Source organism: Gopherus flavomarginatus, chromosome 2, assembly GCF_025201925.1.
Source record: "Gopherus flavomarginatus isolate rGopFla2 chromosome 2, rGopFla2.mat.asm, whole genome shotgun sequence".
Taxonomy (NCBI): Eukaryota; Metazoa; Chordata; order Testudines; family Testudinidae; genus Gopherus; species Gopherus flavomarginatus.
Window position 1 is genome coordinate 248299012 of NC_066618.1, and position 22145 is coordinate 248321156.

General features: G+C 39.1%; 1 protein-coding gene across 7 annotated transcripts in view; it reads right to left on the bottom strand.

Annotated features, from left to right (window-relative positions):
* Positions 1-22145, bottom strand: part of PAG1 (phosphoprotein membrane anchor with glycosphingolipid microdomains 1) — a 164727-nt gene that overhangs the window by 93657 nt on the left and 48925 nt on the right. For 3 of the 7 annotated variants that reach the window (XM_050941056.1, XM_050941061.1, XM_050941053.1), the window contains one exon: positions 8248-8367. The exons of the other annotated variants lie outside the window; for them this stretch is intronic. The gene's annotated coding sequence lies outside the window, so the exon portion shown is untranslated. The remainder of the gene's footprint in view (positions 1-8247; positions 8368-22145) is intronic. 7 annotated transcript variants of the gene reach the window in all.

Below are 22145 nucleotides of genomic sequence, written 5' to 3' on the forward strand. Positions count from 1 at the left end.
CAAGGCTAAGACTAGGATGAAAAGTAAGATACCAAACATTAGGCCTAGAAAAGTGTAGGGGCTGAGTGAGCTGTCAGCAGACTGAAGCTGCACTGGTTGATGGGGACTGCAGCAAGCAGGGTGGTTCTCCCAACACAGAGATGGGAATAAACTGGATCTACTTGACATATGAATATAGAGAAGTTAAGCTTAGGTAGGGAAATATGCATATAGGATTCTTAGTTGCATTAACCCATTTTTCCAGGTACTGTGTTCTCCTTGGTAATTAAAAGCTGCTTTGTTTTGAAATTCCTGCTTTTGAGTCACTTTACTCAGTAGCTGTCATAAGTCCTTGGAGGAAAACGGCGGACAAGTGCCAGACAAAATTGGCTCTGTCAGATCAACTTGATTGGGAAACAGGGAATGCTGCAGCCCTAAGAACCAGTCTAAGAGTAGCTGGACCAAAGGGTTCCACCCACAATAGGATGCAGGAAACCAGGCCTATCACCTAAAGGGTGCATCGAAGGAGACCAAAAGGAGTCTAAGATACAGCTGTGTCTGCAACACAATCTTTAGATGTTTAGTCTTTTACTACCCTGAGCAGTGTAAGACCTTACAAGCTAAGCAGGGTCAAGTTAGGTCAGTATTTGGATGGGAGATTTTCTTGGAGGGACTTTACAGCATTAATACAAACCACTGGAATAGAAACATCTTCTATTATTATTAGCAGTATTCCAGTAACACCCACAATGCTCTACGCAACACCCACATCCACGCGAAGACACACACTACTGTCTCTGGATGACACAGGTCTTGCCTAAGGCATCATTCCCATATAAAAAATTAGGCTGCTGCAAAATTTATTAGCTAGGTGCAGAGTTTAAATGTCATCTAGTCATATTCACACACAGTAATAGCATATGCTTGTGCAGTCATAGCTGCAAAGGGTGTAGCCGAACCCTTCCTAGACCCATCTCACTGCCTCTTTGCAAAGGATCAGCACAAGGAGTTTTGAGAACACTGCTCCACTGTGATACCACGAGACATCCTAAACCATACACAGTACACTACTTCTGGTGAGAATACTCAAACATATAAGCTTAAAATTCATTTTACATGAGTATTTATGCAAATAAACCCTTGATTATTTGACTGTTCATAGAAACCAAATTTAAATGGGGTCATAGCATAGCCTAAGCAAGAATCACTTGTAAAGTCAAGTAAATATATTCCCCCATCTGGGATGAAACTCAGGAACACAGGCGTTCTGAAGGGCTCAAGCTGCATCCAATGAAGAATATAAGAGTTCACACTTTTCTAAAGCTTTTTTTAAAGTTATTTCTCTATCTGGCTCAGTTTATTGTTTTTGTTCGCTTTTTAAATAATGTGAAATGTTTTCGTCAAGTTACAGTTTATAGAAGAAGGAACTGAATCAAGGGCAAAGAAAACCATATCATTACCCATCTTATTTTAGGGGGAGAAATAAGAAGTTCATATTTTGTGAGTGAGCCTGCTAATTTTTCTACCAATGCGAACAAATTCAGATGGGAGATGACAACCATTTATATTCCGTTAATCTGGCTCACAACAGCTGGAGCCTTCTTATCTGATGCATCGGGTGGCATGATGAAAAATTTTATGAAAAGGTAAAGAGTTAGATGAACTCAGAAAGCATCTTTGAGTCCTCCCTGAGTCGCTGAACCAAGAAGAAACCCCTTTGAAACAACACTGGCTATGAAAAAAATGCTGAGCCTTTGAACCAGCTTTTTTTTTTTTAAAACTTACTGCGGATAAAATTTTGATACAGATGGTCGTTGTGAATTCTTATCTCTAACCTGACAACCAGCAGACTTCTCTCTTACATGAGGATTAGAAATCACTTTTCTGTAATGTAAAAAATAATCTTATTATGTTTATTTCAAGGGACAAAAATGGCCATGTGGTTATCTTGTAACTGTGTGGAAGAAAAAATCCTTTTTTGGAGGCCGTTAAGAAGTTCCAAATTACTGTGGCCTGAAGCAATGGCTGTAAACTAAAGTAATTTAACTAAAAGAATGAAAAAAAAAGTGAGAGAGTTAGGCAATAGCTTGTGGCCCCATTATCATTACCAAAAAGTTTATTATGTACATCAGTGTAAAAGGGCAAAGATTCCATTATTTCCTGCAATAAAAAGTTACCATTCATTCACCAAGCCATAATAGCAGCAACAAATGGGATCGGAGTTTTTTTGGTTTTCTTTATGCTGTACAATCAATTTCAGAGGGCCATCATCACTCTGCATCACATAACTGAGCAAGCTAGTATTCCTTTCTGCCTTCCTTACTAATACGGGACAAGGATAAAGTCAGTCATTACTTTATCCACTACTAAAAGTAGTGTATTTTTCTTTTATTTGAACCAGACTTGTAATTATCTCGATTAAACTTTTAAAAATGTTAATTTAATAAACTTCACTGTCACCTTTGAACACTGTTCTTGAACTTTCACTATAACACTATACCAATTTTATTATTTTTATATTATTTTCAAGTTGTAGTTAACCACAGGACTATACAGTAAGGTGTATAATTACAGAACATGTACACATTTTTAATACCATGTACAATGAAGGACGTAACAGTGATTGCTTTGTTGCTGCCAACCAATCATTACCTCTAGCTAAGGGGGAGGGAAGAGGGGAATTAATTACTTCTGCTTTTCACACACTGGCACATCTTTATGGCTGTTGTACTATTGCTTTTGATGTTAGAAGGTGTGTAAGGCTGCGAGTCTGTCACGGAGGTCACGGATTCCACGACTTTCCCTGACCTCTGTGACTTCTGCAGCGGCTGCTGCTGGCCCAGGGGCTGCCCAAGCTGGGCAGCCCCTGGGCCAGCAGCAGCAGTTTGGGTGTGTGGGAGCAGGCTGAGGGCAGCGGGTTGGGGAGTGTGTGGTGATGTTACCTCAGAGTGGGGGGCTCCCCAGCTCCCACTGGCATGGCCCCTCTGCTGCTCCTAGGAAGCGGAGGGCCAGGGGTCCCAGGCCACCTCCCCCACCACCCACAGTTCCCCTGGACTGCCCCCCCAAGCTCCCCTACCCAAGTTTTAGTCACAGTGGGTATTTTTAGTAAAAGTCATGGACAGGTCACGGGCCTGTGAATTTTTGTTTACGGTCAGTGACCTGTCCATGACTTTTACTAAAAATACCTGTGACTAAAATGTAGCCTTACTCATGAATCCCAACAAACATAAATTAATGTACATAAGCTTTCCTTAGCTATATTGGCAATACAAAGTAACAGTTGAGTCAGCTTGTTTGAATTCTTTCATGTTAAGAAAATGCACACACCAAAAAATAACTGCATACAAAGGAAGAGGGAAGAGAGAGAATATTGATGGCAAAAATACTAAGTCCTATTGGTTTTAAAACATTGATCTTCCATAAATAAATGTATTCTCAAGGATCCCATCTGCTGAGTCACATTAGTAGAACTACACACAGAATTGTTTGTCAGGAAACTCTTGCAGACTAGAAAACATAGGTCAGATTCAATGGAGTTATATCAGGGATTAATTGGCTAGAGACCCCAAGATTCTGTCAGTAATTCTGTAAAAATATTCACTTTGGACTCTACGGAACTCCCATAAAGCTGATAAAAATAAGACCTGAAAAAAAAATACAATATAAGGCTCTTTGCTTTCTATGCTTTCAGCTGCTTTTGTGGAATGAGTTCTTTGGAGAGGCTTCATTCCTTATGGACTGAGAGCTTTGCCAAACCACTGGGGTATAGCTTTGAAGTCATTTTGCTGAGTAATAAAACACAAGAAAACTACATGTTGCTCTGTAGAAGGTGCCCATAGTTTTGATCCCTCTTCTCCCAGCAGTGAACATAGCACTAGAAAAATCCAACACTGCAGGAAAGCATTTACGCACAAAGCGCCAATTCTATAATGGTACAACTACCTATATTATCATGTGTGACGGATTTCTGACATGCACACATCTCAATATGTACCTCTACCATGCTCTCCTCCACTACATATGTGCACAACATTACTGTTATCTCCAGATCTCTCTCAGTCAGGACTGCACTGGGGGCATGCAGGAATGGATGAAAAGCCTCCTTCTGATGTGTCTAAGTATAATATTTAACCTAAGCTCTTGCTTTTTGTGAAGTGTGCAATTTTGGATTTCTACCTTAAATCTTGATTGAATAACACGCTTATGTCATTTCCCCCTTTCTATCTAGCATACTCTTTTTTGTACAGTAAACTTATTCTTATGGTACTGACTTCTGCTATTGTTTGGTATAGGGGGCCTGATTTGGATCTCACAACAGGGTAAATCAGGATGTGAAGTCCTTGGACTAATACCAGTGAAATAAGAATCAGTTCCATACATTTCTGAAAATGTAATTAAAATACATCTTAGACATTATTCATACATGTTACACGTTTTTAATAAATAGGAATAGCTCTGGGTTATGGGGATGGAATAGAGAAATCTTGTAAAAGACACATACGAGGTGAGAATATTTTAATCTCATTTTTTGCGGGAAGAGGAAGCAAATGCTTTTGCTACTTATTACACATGGTACAACCCTACTACTTAATATGGTTGATCCAGAAAGCAAGACTTGCCTGCTGTATTTGGAGAAAACTGTCATCTGCATTCGTTTCTTTCACTTAGCTGTTAAAGAAATACGGCTACCAGCATATACTGTAAATGGATTTTAAAAAAAAGGACTGGATTTCCTGTGAAACCCAAACTTCTGAGTTTTCATTATGAAGTAAATTAAAAAGCATGGCAGATGCTTTACCCTGAAATCCAGAAAAGGGTGTTTATTTCAAAGCACCAGCTGCAGCAAAGAAATGTGAGTAGTGATAAATAAGAGGGGAGAAGAACTAAGCACAAAGTCTGATCTGAATATTGCTGTACCTTGTAATTGGGCAAAATTGCAGTTGTCCAGAGTACCATAGTATTATTTCTAGGTTGACCCAGGGTCTAAGCAATCATTCCCCCACATCCAGCCTGCGCACACAGATTTTGACTCACTAAGGGCATTGTCGCTATCCAGAAGAGTACATTAAAACTGCATCCAAACAAACAATGCTCTGCCCACAAAATAGATCACCAAAATAGATTATTTAAAAAGAAAATGAAACACTATCCTATAAGAATTGCTGGTGGGAGCATGCTTCACTGAAGCATAACACAACAGTTATTGAGTTAATCAAAGCAGGTATATATATGCCTGGACAACTGAAAGGGCATGCCCGCGCGCACACGCACACACACAAATTAGTTTCACTCAGGACTAAATTTAAGGCTTTTGACCTCAATTCAGGAAGGTACCTAAGCATAACTTTGACTTCAGTTGAATTACCCATGTACTTAATATAGTTATACTTGTGCTTAACTGTACTGAATTAGGGACTTTGTTCACAGTTGCTTTTCTCCTGTCCCCTATATTTTCCTAAATTCCTAGTTCCATGCTGTGACAGATATGGCAATTTCCTGCAATATCTTTGAGAGATCTTATTGAATTAACTCTAAGTAGCTTTGGAATCCATTGTATTATAAATGCAATATTTATGTCTTATTGTGGGATTGTATGTAACTTCTCTAGGGAGGAGACATGACCAGTGTAAGCCTGGGGAAGTGCTATGAGCTTCAAATGACTATTCTAAATAATGTGCCAGACAAGAAGGAAACTTTGGGACAAACAAAGCTGAGTAGAGTTCCTAGGAAATACTTGAAGTGGTGAATAAAATCCCAATCTCAGGCCCCAACCTTTTAGAGCTACACGCTGAGGAGAAACCCATTGTCTGCTGGTTACCTATTCCTGATTAGGGAGGTCGTGCTGAGGAGATGGATTCAGTATGGTCTGAAGAGCAGCCTCACCAAAGGTTGTGTTAGACCTGGAAGTATGCACAATAGTGTAGTGCTAAGGACCAGGCGGCTGCCTTGCAAATGTCCAAGATGGATAAGTTCTTTAGTAATGCCAGAGAAGTAGACTGAACTCAGGTGGAATGGGCAATCAACCTAGGTGAAGGACACCCCCAAAGGCATCCTGAACCCATTTCAACAGTCTTTGGGAGGAAATCGAATGCCCTTTCATTCTTTCATCAAAAGACATCATCAAGAAGCCTTGAAGGACTTAGTCCTATCAAGGTAGAAGGCAAGAGCTCTTCTTAAATCCAGAGTTTGGAGACTGGCTCCCTCTCTCGAGGAGTGAGGCTTGGGGTAAAACACTGGTAACTAAATTACCTGGTTGATGTGAAAGTCTGATGAGACTTTAAGTCCCCATCTTTGTTTCCTACTTAAAGTCAATTTATCGAGACAGAACACTGCGTATAGCAGATCAGCCATCAGTGCTCCTAATTCTCCAACCCTTCTGGCTAAGGTGACTGTTATGAGGAACGAGGTCTTAAAGGACAAACAAAGCAGCGAACAGTTCTGCAGATTCAAACAGGAGTTTCCTCAATTTATTGAGGAATAAGTTGAGATCCCATGGTGGAGTAGGTTCTTCGATGTGAGGGAAAAAAGTTAGATAGACCCTCAATGAATATTTTGGTGGCTGAGTGAGTGAAAACAGAAAACCTGTCATTTGGGGCACAGGAAATGAAATGCTGTAATGGCAGCCAGGTGAAGCTTAATTGAACTCTTTGATAAATCTCTATTTTTTTAATTTAGCAGGTAATCCAGAATGTGTGTGAGGAGGAAATATGAAAATGTTTCCACAGCTGCAAGTAAGTTTTCCTTGTGATGGGTTGTCTACTATTCAGTAGTACTATATGGACCTCCAGACAGCAATCCTGTTCTATGCCAGAGAGCCATCTGGGAGCCGAGCCTTCAGGTGAAGTGACAAGAGGTTGGGGTGGGTCATGGTGCCTGATTCCTGAGTGAGGAGGTCCGCTGTCAGAGGAAGGTGAGGGGGTGGTCACAGGGATAGGTGAACTAGATCTGGGAACCATACCTACCTTCGGCCATGATCATACTATAAGGATGGCACCAATCTCTTGTTTCAGCTTGTTCAGGGCTTTGAGGAGCAACGGAATTGGCGGTGAGCATAGAGTAAGACATGAGGCCAGGCAGTAAGGAGGGTGTCTCCCAGCTAGTTCTGACTCACCCAAAAGCATTGCATTTTGCACTGAACAGAGTCGTGAAGAGATCTATCTCTGGAGAGCCCCAGGTGACACAAATCTCCTGAAATACTGTGTCATTCAGCTCCCACTTATGGTGGTGACAGAAATAGCTGCTCAGCAACTCTGTTATGATGTTCTGTAGCTTCAGTAGATAATCTGCTGAGATCTCTATGTGACAGGATATGCACAAATTCCATACTTTTATAAATTCTGAACATAAGGACTGCCATCTAGCTCTTCCTTGGCAATTTATATAATGCATTGCAGTCTTGTTGTCCAGCATTACTCTGAAAGAGAGATCTCTGATCTTGGAAAGAAAATGGTAAGTGTGTTGGATTGCTCTGTGTTTGAAACTATTAATATGGAGAGACATCTCCTGGGAGTCCATTTGCCTTGCTCTGTGAACTCCTGGAAATGGGTGTCTGAGCCAAGCAGGGAGATGTCTACAGTAACCATTTTTGTGGGGGAAAGTTTCAAGAATGGAACTCCCACACAACTGAACCAGTTTGACAATATCTCTTAAGACACATCTGGCTTTTGGGAAGAGATTGCTGGATTTTGTGTTTCTCTGGCATGTCCCTGGACTGCATTCATTAACAGTCAGAATGTCATGTTGCACTGTATTTTATAGATAACAGGTCCTTTTGTAGCTCACTTTCTGTATAATCTAAGGTTCCCAAATCAAAACCAAAATACAGATAAAACATAAAATAGCTTCGCCACTATTTTTCTAAAAAAGGTCTGTATGCATTTCAATAATAAAGTACTTGCACAACACTCAGTGAGTGAACTTGCATTTTGCCCATCTGGATCAACCGTGTGCAATACAAACAGCGCTTCAGAAACCCTGGTACCTTTGGAAATTAAGCCTGCTGCTGCGTACTGCGAACATCATCATGGTCTGAAAATGAGACATGATCATGACTCACTGATGTACTTGGGTATAAATATTAATTATAAAGTTACTTTAAATATTATTACCAACCAAATGTGGAGTTCAGCTGCGTATTCAACTGAATATTACATTGGAATTCTCAGCAGAAATCTATTAACTTAATACACAAAGGTATAATTAGAAGTGAAAAGTGTGTGTGTGTGTGTGTATATATAATATATATAAAAAGAGTTAGAGAGAACAAACCTGCAGTTCCAACTGATGTCTTTATTAACTCATTCTCAGTGGCAGTATCACACACAGGGTTAGTATGAGGTTGATGTATACCCCACACTGTGACCTTTCAGGCTGAATTTAATTGTAGACCTATCAAGGATTTAGAAAAGAGTGATAAGGCGCCCACTGATTGATTTTCTTGCTCGCTGACCACAGGAGCTCATTTCAAGAGAACCTTGCAGTTAAATTTACAGCACAATTGAGAGAATATTTCATGTGATATACACCCTAATCTAATTTCTGAAGCACTTATATAAAAGGTCCTCCATCACAAGCCACAAAAGTCCCCATTTGCCTCCTCTCTAAAACCTCAATATTGTGTATAGCATTATCCTTTAATATTTATCCTACTTAAATGTGCATAAAACATTATGAGAACATCTTGCCATCAAACATTAAAGAACTCTTTTAGGTGTCCTGCTATTTGCCCTTGTAACTCTGTGGGGGCTTCTCCAAGTAAAAGCAGGGGGGAAATTAAAGTAAGAAGAATAGATAGGTTACACTGAATCTACGTGTAATGCAATTCCAAAATAGACACTTTTACTATACATGCATAATGCTTTTGGTTACACCAGAAATTTATCATCTTTGGTTTAGTAAAAGTGGGACACATAAAAGGTGTCTTTGTGAACATACCATTCATTGTATGTGTGGCTGAACTATTTTTTGTATTGGAAGAATATGATATCTGTATAAAAAATGTGCATCTGTTTATAGAGGTTTTCAGTCTAAGTTTTTGTTCTTTTTATGCCAAGCTGGATTTTTCTCTCCTACATCCTATTTTTCATTGTTCTCCCAAATACAATTTTCTGTAACATTTTTAGTTACCCAGTAAGACTGACCAATGCACTAAAAAATCCCCATAAAGATCTTTAGGATCTGTGTTAGTTTTAAACAGATTCCATTTCCAATAGATGAAAATAATGTCCAACAACACTTATGTTTGGGGATTATTAAAAAAATGATCACTCTGATTTATTTATAACTTTTTCTATGCACTCATCACCACAGTTTGAGCAACTCACATACATTAAAAATGATCCCCACAACCTCTCTGTGAGGTAAGGAAGCATTATCCCTGTTTTACATGAGAGCAACTGAGGGTTTGTCTACACCAAAAAGTTACATCAACATAGCTATGTCTCTCAGGTGTGTGAAAAATCCAAGCCGATCTAACCCCCAGTATGGACAGTGCTAGTTGCAGTCAACCTAGCTACTGCCTGTCAGGGAGGTGGATTACCTATAGCAACAGGCATTTTTGGTGTAGAGACAGCCTGAGGATCAGAGTGGTTATGAGCTACACTATGCCATTTAGACATTATGCACTGGGAACAAATGTGGGTGTATCATCCCAGGGGGACTATAATACCTCCTGGAGCTCTTGGGATGCAATGGGGCAAAGGGAGAGTAATATAGGATGCCCTTTTAAGTGGTGCCTGCTGTTTGATTACCTTTGTTTCAGGATGAATGGATGTGTAAGTAAAACAAGTTACACATAGAATATGCCCATACATGTCACTTATTTCTCCTCCAGGGGGAAGATGATCACCAACCCCCTGGACACTTGCTACTGCCCAACAGACAGGCAACAACAGTAACAATATTTGTCAATGTAGTTTATAGTTAGAAGTTACTGCAGGTATCCCAACGATAGCTTGGACAACACACTAGCCAGCTTTATGCTTTCATGATAGGCCTCTCTGATTAAAAGAGAACATTAGCGATCAAAAAATCATCTTTATAATAGTTAATTTCAGGAATCTACATCACAAAGATATTGAGATAATATAATATAATATAATGAGATAATGTAATATACTGCGAGAAACAATGCTTTGGTTGTTTCACAGGTCATGTTTTTTCTTACCATTTTGCCAAGTCTGTTGAATTAAGTTTCACAGCAGGATTGGTTTGAAGTCATATTAGAACCAGTGTGAAGTTCTAATTTCCCGCTCTCAGCCTGGCTTCCACTGAAGGACCCAGGGGAAGTAGGACATAGTGGGATTGCAAAGTCTGCAGATACCTGGGGCTACATCTTCTTCATGGAGTACTAGACAGGGACCTCTCCTTTCGTTTTTGTATTGAACAAACACAGTTTCATATTAACTCAGCTCATGGGAATGTGCCCTAAGCCTAGAATCATAATTTCTCATTCAGCTCACCAACAACTAAGCTTAGTGTGAACTATTCTATTAAGTTAAAGACAGAATTAGCTTAATCACATATGCCACATCATATGTCCCTATCAACACACACTGATAAGCAGATGAATGGCATTTACACAACTGAAGAGTGGATAGAAAACAAATTATTTTACTTCTAATTCCATTTGTTAGGAAGGAAAATATGATCAAAGACCAGTATGTGTTCATGTACTTAAACAGCTGAATATTATACACATATATAAATTATATGAGATAAGAAAACAAGAGGATTAAAAGGGGGAAAAACTGAAACACCGACAAAATCTCCAGAGAAAAACAAAACAAAACAACTATTTATTGGAACTCCCAGGAAAGCTAAAGCCAAAACATGAGTATTTTCTTTTGTAGACAAGTTTCCATATATTGAAAATATGCTTGAATAAATTGTTGACTATTCTTATTAAAATCTTTGGTAAGTCTGCAAATTTTTCACTCTCTAAGGCTTGGTCTACAATACCAACTTATATCTGTAAATTCTACACCCGTGAGCAACACAGTTATAATGACCTGACCCCCAGTGTAGACAGTGCTATGTCGACGGGAGGGTTTCTCCCATCAACATTGCTACCAACTCTCAGGGAGGTGGAGTACCTACACTAATGGAAGACGTTGCAGTCTATATGGTTTTGGTATATGGTATGCAGTCTCTGTGACATTGCAGTCTATATGGTTTTATAAAAATATGCTAATGAGTAAATATAATGTAACTGGAATATGCTTCATGTAAAAGGTCTCTTGTAAGGTATCATTACAAAGCTTATAATCTACTGAGTGTGATCATCCTATTTGTATAAATGTATCACTCTTGTGTCTGAAACTAGAAATATGAAATATAACTCTGAGGGCCTATTGTAATTATGCAAAGTGTGGGCCATTAATGGTGGTTTGGAAACTTGATGACTCCCATTAACCAGGACAATTGTCTGCAGACGGCTGTGTTTTACCTGTAAGTCTTCCTGTATATGTGTGTGCTGGCAAGTGGGCAATGAAGTCTTACAGTGACATGTGATCATGTCACCTGAACTGGAATCCATCTTTAACCTGGTGTCTTTCCATTGAGAAGGAGGGGATGGGAACCCAGAGAGGAAACAAGACATATGCAAAAGACATATGAAGGGGTGAAACAGAACAAAGGGAGGGAAGGAACCATCATGAAGAATCTTCTAGCTACCACCTGAACTGGAAAAAGAGCTGCACCAGGGGAAAGAATTGTGCCCAGGCCTGGAAGGTGTCCAGTCTGAGGAAAAAACTTACTGAAGCATCTCTGAGGATGAGAGTCTCTGTATTCAGTTTAATTAGATATAGATTTGCACATTTTATTTTATTTTGCTTGGTGACTTACTTTGTTCTGTTTGTTATTACTTGGAACCACTTAAATCCTACTTTCTGTATTTAATAAAATCACTTTTTACTTATTAATTAACTCAGAATATGTATTAATACCTGGGGAAGCAAAAACTGTGCATATCTCTCTATCAGTGTTACAGTGGGTGAACAATTTATGAGTTTACCCTGTATAAGCTTTATAAAGGGTAAAATGGGTTTATTTGGGTTTAGACCCCATTGGGAGTTGGGCATCTGAGTGTTAAAGACAGGAACACTTCTGTTAGCTACTGTCAGGTAAACCTGCAGCTTTGTGGCAAGTAATTCAGTCCCTGGGTCTGTGCTGGAGCAGACGGGAGTGTCTGGCTCAGCAAGACAGGGTGCTGGGGTCCCGAGCTGGAGTCCTGAGAAAGCAGGGGTAGAAGTAGTCTGGGCTCATCAGGTGGCAGCTCCCAAGGGGGGTTCTGTGATCTAACCCATCAAGCTCTCCCATCTGCATAAGACTGCCTTCACTAAGCAGTACAGGGGCACAGCTGCACCGATGCAGCACTGTAAGTGTAGATAAGTCCTAAGAAAACATACATGAAAATCAGCAATGGGGGTGGATCTTTAGAGGAGACTGATACATGGATGCTCAAATACTTTGTTATAATTCTAAATGAAACCAAGGACAAACAGGAACCCTGCTGAAATGCCGTCAGGTGGGTGTGTTTTCTGTATATCCCACATCAAAAACAACCTCTGAAGCATAGTGGAGGTTCCCATTGAGAGCACTTTCACGCTACTCATCACCCTGGATGGAATATACACTGTTTTCAGGGAAGGATGTCGCATGCAGAACATTTGAGTTCCTTTTGCCAATTGTTTACAGAGCAACATGAAAGCTGTACTGAAGACTGATTGCCTTCTCTTCTTTATATGAGGAGGTTCATGATTTACATGTGAAATCAAAAAAATTGAAATCAGTGATATGACTTATGGTAGAAAAATTAAGCATGTGGTGTTTGAAGGATCAGGGTCTTAATGAGTTCTTTTGAGTGCTTATTGTTTTAGGCCCAAATACCATAAACATGTAAACAAGTACATAACTACTCATGTGAAGCAAATGGGATGATTCATACTGAGTAACATCTCATCTACTGCATCAAATCACCCCAATAGCAGCTTTGTGGGTGAAACCAGATAATCACTACACTCTTGAATGAAATCACACAGAAAAATGATAAAAGATAAGAACACCTTATCACCGTGGGTGACTCATTTCACAAAGAGATCTTTCAATATTTGCCCCCAAACAAAAACTGCACAGCTCCTTCAAAAGGCGACCCTGGGAACTTAAATTCATAACTCTGCTAGACACCAGAAACCATGGACTTAATGGGACATTAGTATATGGCTCATTACAAACCCTTTCTAACACACAACACTGCCTGCTACACTTCACTGCCCACTTCAAACAACAATCTAACCCCCAACTGCTCGGCCAGAGCGATCACCTCCAACACGCATTACACCTCTTCTGTTTAACAATTTGTCCCAGACACTCTGCTTCCTTCCCCAGACCTGAAGAGGAGCTCTGTGGAGTTTGAAAACTTGTATCTTCCCCCAACAAAAGTTGGTCCAGTAAAAGATATTCCCTCATCTCCCTGTCTCTCTTGTGTAAGCAGTGTCACACATGAGCTTATTTGTCTGCAAGAACAGAGCACCAATCATTCTAACACTTATTGGATTACTTTATAAATAGGCTGCTTAATTAGTCAGTTTTGAAAGGGCTGTTATCTTCAGACATAAATTGCATGACTAATGCATAATCCACTGTTATCCACCTAGCAGTATTAATTGAAATAAATACTGCCAGTCCAATAAGGTTTCATTAAAACCAACTTATTATTATGTGCATTGCTGCCCCAAGCACATTTAACCCAACAAATCCAAGCGAAAATATATATATTTCAACTCAAAACAATATATGTGTACTGGAACCAACATTTTGTATTGATAACATTCATCACAGCCTCATTTTGTTTGCTGCAAAATGATTGACATTTCTGATTCTCTAAATGATTCTAAGATGGAAAATACCTGATTAGTGTACAGAGTCCATCTCCCCGCAAATGTAGAATTATTCCTCACAACACCCTTTTCTAGACTGGGAGAGGATAATTTAAAAATGTCGAAAGTGAATGAATGTCCATATTTCCTAGGTTAATTGCTTCACAGCTTCGAAGATCATGAAAATTTCCTGATATTCAGTCCATATTTTACCCTTTCTTACTTAGTTTCTTCTTAGTTTCTTAATTTCAGAACTCCTCATTATATCCCTGTTCTTAACTCAAAATAATTTATTTCTTTGCTGAGTGTTCAGCACCTTTACCAAAATGTAAGTATTAGGAGTACTTTGGGTTTTGTTTAGGTTTTTTACGTTATTTATCCTTTCAAGAAGGCATTTATATACCAGGGAAACAGACAAGCCAAATAAAGATCTAATTAAAGAAATCATATACACATCTCCCCAGCATAATATTGTCAGAAAGCATGAAGATCACAAAAACATCTTGGAAATAATAAAACAATAAATACACTTGATGAATATTATTTACATTTCCAAGACTTTTATTGAGATGCACATTTGGTTTGGGTTTTCAAATACATTTATTTCACCCCTTAGAGAAAGGTGCCCTAACAGAACAGAGCTGTAATAAATAACTAAATTAAATTATTACCAGAGCTAAAGCTAATCATAGCTGCTGGTTATGCAATCAGTGTATTCAGATCCTTCTGTAAGCCTTTCAATGGTGACACACAACATATTGAATAGATAAAGCTACCATTAAAAACTGTTATTTAAAAACAAAACTCTGACCACATGAAATTTCAGCCTATATATCAGGTATTTTTAATAAATGTTGATGAGGCTGATCCTTCTACCCTTTAGTACTGGCATGAGAAGTCCTCATTAATGGGGTTGGAAGTGATTTCAATGGAACAGTTTGATGGAGTAAAGACCATTCACGAGAATAAGAGTTTGCAGGATTGGACACAGTGTATCACACTTTCTTTAACAGAGGGCTTGATTTTGTGAGGTACTGAAGTTCCCTCAAATGTAAACTGACTGCAATGGAAGTTGAAAGCAATCAGCACTTCACAGGACTGGGGCCTTAAATTGTAAGCAGAGCAGAGACGAGACCATGGATGAAATCCTGGCTCCTCTGAAGTCAATGGAAATTTTGCCAGTGAGGCCAAGATTTGACCTAGAGTTTTCATTCACGTTAGGACTGCACTGAACACAGTCAGCACTCAAATAACAGCAACACAGCAGGGGTGCTGGAACTGTCCGAAGTGCCATTAGCAGATTCTGTACACTGATAAATTAACTACATTGGCAGAAATGGACAATGATGTCTAGTGTATTGAAAAAAAATCAACTATTATTTTCAGCGGTATGAGTCATTTCTTTCTATAATATTGAAATATGATAGAGTCAGAATGAGTCTCCTGTCATGGCTGATTATTTATTCTAGGTAGTATATCAAAATTCACAAGAAAAGTCATCAGAAAAGTGTAGCATCTGTTGATCTGTTTCCAGTATGGCAACCTATGCAGCACCATTACAAAGTATGAGGGTCACATCATCTTCAATCCTATATGCCAGTAAGAATCTCCTTAAATGTATTCTATGGGATAGTTACAACTTTAGGTAATATATAAACAGGCATTGCTGGAAAAGTGTCGTGTGAAACAATATTCTGACAGAATGCTCATACAAAAGGCATGTATTTTTCTGTTGGAGTTAATCACTTTTAAGTCACTATTCTGTAGCATAGCCATAGCATAGAAATTAACATCTACCTCGAAGGTCTCTGGTTGCCAGTGACAACAGCAGGCAGTTAAAAAAGATAAATAGCAGTGAGGGTTGCATACAATGGGTTCAGCAAAGAAGATCTTGTATCAAATAATCACAAGTATATCTGCAAATCAGAGGTAATTTTGTAAAGTGCGCATGAGAGAGGAGTTTGCATACATTTCGTTCATATGATTTTAAAACTACATTTTCTCCGCATTGTAATTCCCTTAATGATTTCATATAATCAGTTTTACTTCTCCTGGGTCTGCACATTTGGTATTTTGGTATTAACATTTGGTTAATATGCCAGGATAATACGTTTTATTAAAGAAATAAGGAAGATCTGTACTAAGTCATGTCTGTCTCAAAAATCCGTCAACTGCCCACCAGCTGGATTCTATTATTTGAATTAAAATGCTGTTGTGCCAGCTGCCATACAGCACATTTCACTACCCTGATTCCTGGTGGAATTAAATCCATACTGAAAAATGTAGTCTACTATGAACCAGAAAGAAGGGCTCTTGTCAATATTAATGCATATCTGGAAAACAACCATTTCAAAAATTCTGGAAATGGTTACAGCAATGTATGATGTAGAAGATGACTGTCTAAAAGAAAAAAGCTCCAAATTTTACATGCCATAATGTAGAAGCACTTGTAGCAAAATATCCTCCTGATTATACCCAAGGGTTTACGTTTCAATAGTGATTTCTCCTGCTACACAACAAACAATTACCAGATTTTTTACTACATCCTAAATGTAAAGAATCCTGCTGAAAGAATTATAAGAATTACTACTAAGCTATTGTAAAAGCCAGCACTGCAAAGCATTTATAAATTACCACAGGGCAATTATTAGACAGGAGAAAAATAATGTATAGTTCTAGTCTGTTACTACTGCCACAGTTAGAAAGAAAGGTTGTGGTAGGCAAAGAGCTCATGTAAGTTAATGTGGATTTCTGTTAGACGTGGACTTCAGGAACAGGTGCCAAGTGTATATGCTGTGAATGTTTATTAAGAATATCACTCAGTCTTGATAAAATACAAGAATATTAAACCTTAAAAAATTCACTGATGACAGCATGCTAAATAGAACTAAGATTAAAAACAAAAGATGGTATGTTGATAGGAACCAATATTTCCCCTGTTTTCAACTGCAATCATAAAATGCAGATTTACCATGCCAACATATACCTTCCCTACTGTAGTACTGGCTCTGAAGAATATTTCCACTTCAATAGCATATCAATGGCTCCCTTTTGACTACAATAAAGAAATTAAACCACAAATTATGGTCAGATAATGTTAAGGTTGCAATCAAGGTATGACAATTGTACCACATAAACAAAAGGAAGACTGAAATACCAATGCAAATTAATTCTTAGGGTAAACCAACAGAACTGAATAGCATTACACAAGGAGAAATTTGCTCTCAGTCTTTAATTGTCCCTTAAAAATTATGCATGTTAAAGGCCCAAAATGAACAGTATTCAATCCTGGAGCCATAACAACTTTTATATACATTACAATGTTGTGACTTTAGCATTTGTTATAGAAACAAAAAATTTATACCATCGAAAGGGAAATTCCCAGCTCCTCAGTGGAACGCCTTCCTTACCTTGGAACAGCCTGTGATATCAGACCTTAAAACCACAACTTTTCTATACACAGAAAAGATATATAGTTATAGGTTTTATAGTTCCCTGTGAGCCCTGTAGAATTGGATTAATGCATAGATCCACTGTTTTAAAAAAATGCCATCCCAAATAAGTACTGATAACACTTTTATACCACAACACACACCTATGTATTAGGTATATGCCAGATATTTTATAAAAACTATTGTAGCATTATTTTAGAAATTATTTTAGAGCTGTATCAGCTGTAAGAGCCATGATATAGGTTTTATTATAGGCAGGGCTGGTAGCACAGCTATGATTAAGGTTGCCCAACATTTCCCATTATAAGACCCTCTTTTCTGTTGCTTTTAACTTTACCAAACTGTAACTATGTGGTGTCTTACCTAGGCTGAATATTTTGGAAAATATGAGTCAAAACAGTTCTATTTCTGATGAGGCTGGATTAAAATATGGTATATTGTTCCTGTTAAAAAAATCTGGTGTCCTTTTTTTGACAATCTGTAATACCTCCAGGCTTTAGAGCAGGAATATGACATTTGTCAGGGTAGTGGCCAAATTTGGTCAAATTCTTTGAAATATTGCAGTTCACACACTCGGTAGACACTTGCTGGAGCTTTGCAACTTAATTCTCTGAAGATTGGGGTGATAATGCTGTCATAAACAGATAAGTAAGAGTTAAAAGAACAGAAGTACTTCATATCTCTTTTGCCTGTAAAGGGTTAACAAGATCATTGAGCCTAGCTGTCACCTGACCAGAGGACCAATCAGGGGACAGGATACTTTCAAATATTGAAGGAGGGAAGTTTTTGTGTGTGCTGTTAGATTTTGGTTGCTGTTCACTCTGGGGGCTCAGAGGGACCAGACGTGCAACCAGGTTTCTCTCCAATCTCTTTGATACAGTCTCTTATATGTCTAGAATAGTGAGTACTAGGTAGATAAGGCGAGTTAGGCTTATGTTTGTTTTCTTTCTTGTATTTGGCTGGAAGGAGTTCAAATCTGTATTTTGCTGAAAGGATTTTAATTTTTACTTGTATACATAGGCTGGGAGAAAGACCCTGTAACATATTCCATCTTAAATTTACAAAGATAATTTTTACTGTTTTTTTTCTTTCTTTAATTAAAAGCTTTTCTTGTTTAAAAACCTGACTGTTTTTTTCATTCTGGTGAGACCCCAGGGGACTGGGTCTGGATTCACCAGGGAATTGGTGGGGAGAAAGGAGGGAAGGGGGAGAGAGAGGTTAATTTCGCTCTGTGTTAGGATTACTTTCTCTCTCAGGGAGAGTCTGGGAGAGGGAGAGAGAAGGAGGGGGGAAGGTGAATTTTCCTCTCTGTTTTAAGATTCAAGGAGTCTGAATCACAGTAATCTTCCAGGGTAACCCAGGGAGGGGAAGCCTGGGAGAGGCAACGGTGAGGGAAAGGGTTTACTTTCCTTGTGTTAAGATCCAGAGGGACTGGGTCTTGGGGGTCCCCAGGCAAGATTTTGGGGGGACCAGAGTGTACCAGGCACTGGAATTCCTGGTTGGTGGCAGCGCTACAGGTTCTAAGCTGGTAATTGAGCTTAGAGGAATTCATGCTGGTACCCCATCTTTTGGACGCTAAGGTTCAGAGTGGGGATTTATGCCATGACAAATGCACCTCACAAGGAAGTTATGAAAATAAATGTATTGGTGTTTGTGAATTACTCAGAGCACAGTAACTCAAAGAAATTAATCATTCTGTTGTCAGAGCAATGTTTGAATAGTGTGCTGTTAATATGTCATGGGGCCACACATTGAACAAGAAAGAGACAACAAATATTGAAAAGCTGTTCGTTCAATGAGCATCATCCATCTTGTGCACTGAATGAGGCTTGGGTCATTCCGCTGAAAAATAGTATGTGATCATGGATGTAAAGATTGCATCATAATACATATACACAAGGGGGCTGAATCAGAGATTCACAGATATTCTGACATTTTCTAACTTTTAAGTGTTTCTCTTTGCAACTTTAATAATGCTCTTTTAATATACTTTTTATGTATAATTTTACTATACCTACAGACACATATTGCCCTTAAAGCTGGTATATTCAGTTAACAATAACCATGTGATTAACATACTATACTGGTATTTCCCATTGTGTCAACAGGAAATCATATACATATATACAAACACACACACCAAGTTGTATTAACACATTATTTTTCACTCCCCCAACCCCAATATCTTCTGAAACAGTACACATGTAATAAAGTGCACACTGTTACCTTTCATATTTTAATTTAAAAGCCCAGGACATCACTATCTCAGTAGCTCATGTTCATAAGCTAATTACTAATTATACTTTAATGAATCATGAAAACAGTAGTTACAATAAATTAGTCTTGACATATAAAAGGATCAGTACAAACAGGTCTTCACTAGCCATCCCAGAGTCTGATTTTGGTTTTTACACACACATCATGCTCTATCTTTAATTCAGTTGGATACTATTCCATTTGACACAATATATTTTTACCTTTGATCCAAATCTATTATACAATATAGCATTGAGACAGCATCTGGTAACTGCAGAGGAAACAACATGACCATCTGAGCTAAGTAACTAATGTTGATATTAACATCTGATTTGTACCTCTCCACAGAAGATAATCTCAAAAGCAGCATTGTCTTTTATTCTACATCGATGTTGTGAATGGACTTTTTCCTGTATGTCTTATGACCTATTAATGAACTTCCCACAATACCCCTTTTTCAATACTGTATAATGTACATAAGCAAAAAAGCAAGTGTCATCCTCTACTTAGAGAAGCAAGAATGTTATACATATCAATTACTGTCAATCAAGAAGTGCTAAAGAACAGAGGAATGTTAAACTCTTCCTCCTCCTTGTGTTGTGGTTAATGTCTAACTAACCCACCCACAATTTTCAGAAAAACTGCTGAAGTGTCACTTAAGTGAGAAGAAAACAATTTTAAAATTTGAAAAAGACCACAAAATAGAGAAGAGAGAAATCTTTTCATTGCACTGTCATCAGTAGATCCTTATCAATGGAATAATACTTTGCAAAAGTAGGTATTTCTTTGGTAAGGTCTGTTATACTTAAAAATATGAATTACTTTTAAATATTTGCATACCATTTCAAACAAAATTACCATGAACACCCATTCATAACTGATTAACATCTATACCTGGAGGAAACAGAATACACACAATAACCTTTCAATTTGCTGTCACTCAGATTCTAGCATTGCTATGAAATAGCAGTAGATCAGAAGAACATGCTGTATATCAGCATGCAAGCAATCATACTAAGCATTCACTTTGCTTAAGAACTCCCTTGGTCAATACTGCCATAATGCAAATGGAAACAGGATTTTCCCATTTATGGACATGTTTTCCCCTATTAAGATGGCAAGTACTGTATAGATAAAGCACAACTATGTTGTTTGGCTAAGCGTATCCAAAATTATAAAGCCTTAACTGGGGGAAGCATTCTATAATTATCAAATGCAGAAGCACACACAGTTTCACTTTAATCCAGAGTGTAGCTCCCAGCATTGCTAAGAAAGGCAGCAGTGAGCTGGGTGGACCACATGCCATGTCAGTGTAAATACATATGCATGATTGCACATGCAGACTGGGCAAATGGCTCCAGTTTTAAAAGTGGTGCTGGATGTGAGGCACTAGATTTCTTAAGGGACTGGTCATGAAATATGGCATCTTTCACATCTAAACTACCAGTCTGATTCCAGCCCAGATTAGTACTAACTAAAGGTTGGCATCTGATAACTGTTTGGCAGCCTGAGCGAAAAAAGGATTGGTGATATCAATCTAGCTCCTTTGTTGTCAGCAGTCGGAATCACTAAGGGTATATCTGCACTGTGATAAAAGACCCACAGCAGAGTGATGGCTGGCCTGGATCAGTTCACTCAAGGCTCACAGGGGCTATCATAGTGTAGACCACGGGTCGGCAGCCTTTCAGAAGTGGTGTGCCGAGTCTTCATTCATTCACTCTAATTTAAGGTTTTGCGTGCCAGTAATACATTTTAACATTCTTCGAAGGTCTCTTTCTATAAGTCTATAATATATAACTAAACTACTGTTGTATGTAAAGTAAATAAGGTTTTTAAAATGTTTAAGAAGCTTCATTTAAAATTAAATAAACTGCAGAGCCCCCTGGACCAGTGGCCAGGACCCAGGCAGTGTGAGTGCCAGTAAAAATCAGCTCAAGTGCCGCCTTCGGCACTCATGCCATAGGTTGCCTACCCCTGGTGTAGACATTGGGGCTTGGGCTGAAGCCCGGACTCTGGAACCCTCCTCCCTCGCAGGGTCCCAGAGCCCAGGCAATTGTATTGCCCCACAGCCAGAGTCAGCTGACCCGGGCCAGCTGAGAGTCTTTCATTGCAGTGTAGACGTACTCTAAACCAGTGGTTCCCAAACTTGTTCCGCCGCTTGTGCAGGAAAAGCCCCTCGCGGGCTGGGCCAGTTTGTGTACCTGACGTATCTGCAGGTTTAGCCGATCGCGGCTCCCAGTGGCCGTGGTTCGCCACTCCGGGCCAATGAGAGCTGCTGGAAGCAGCGGCCAGTACATCTCTCAGTCTGCAACACTTCCAGCAGCTCCCACTGGCCTGAAGCAGCGAACCGTGGCCACTGGGAGCCGTGATCGGCTGAACCTGTGGACGCAGCAGGTAAACAAACTGGGCCGGCCTGCCAGGGGCTTTCCCTGCACAAGCAGCGGAACAGGTTTGGGAACCACTGCTCTAAACCCACCCTCAAAAGGGACAATGTCTGTCATGCCCCACCTGCAGGTTGAGAAAAGAGACTAAGGATTTAAACAGAGAGCCTGAATGACCTGGACCTTACCCAGGGATCATT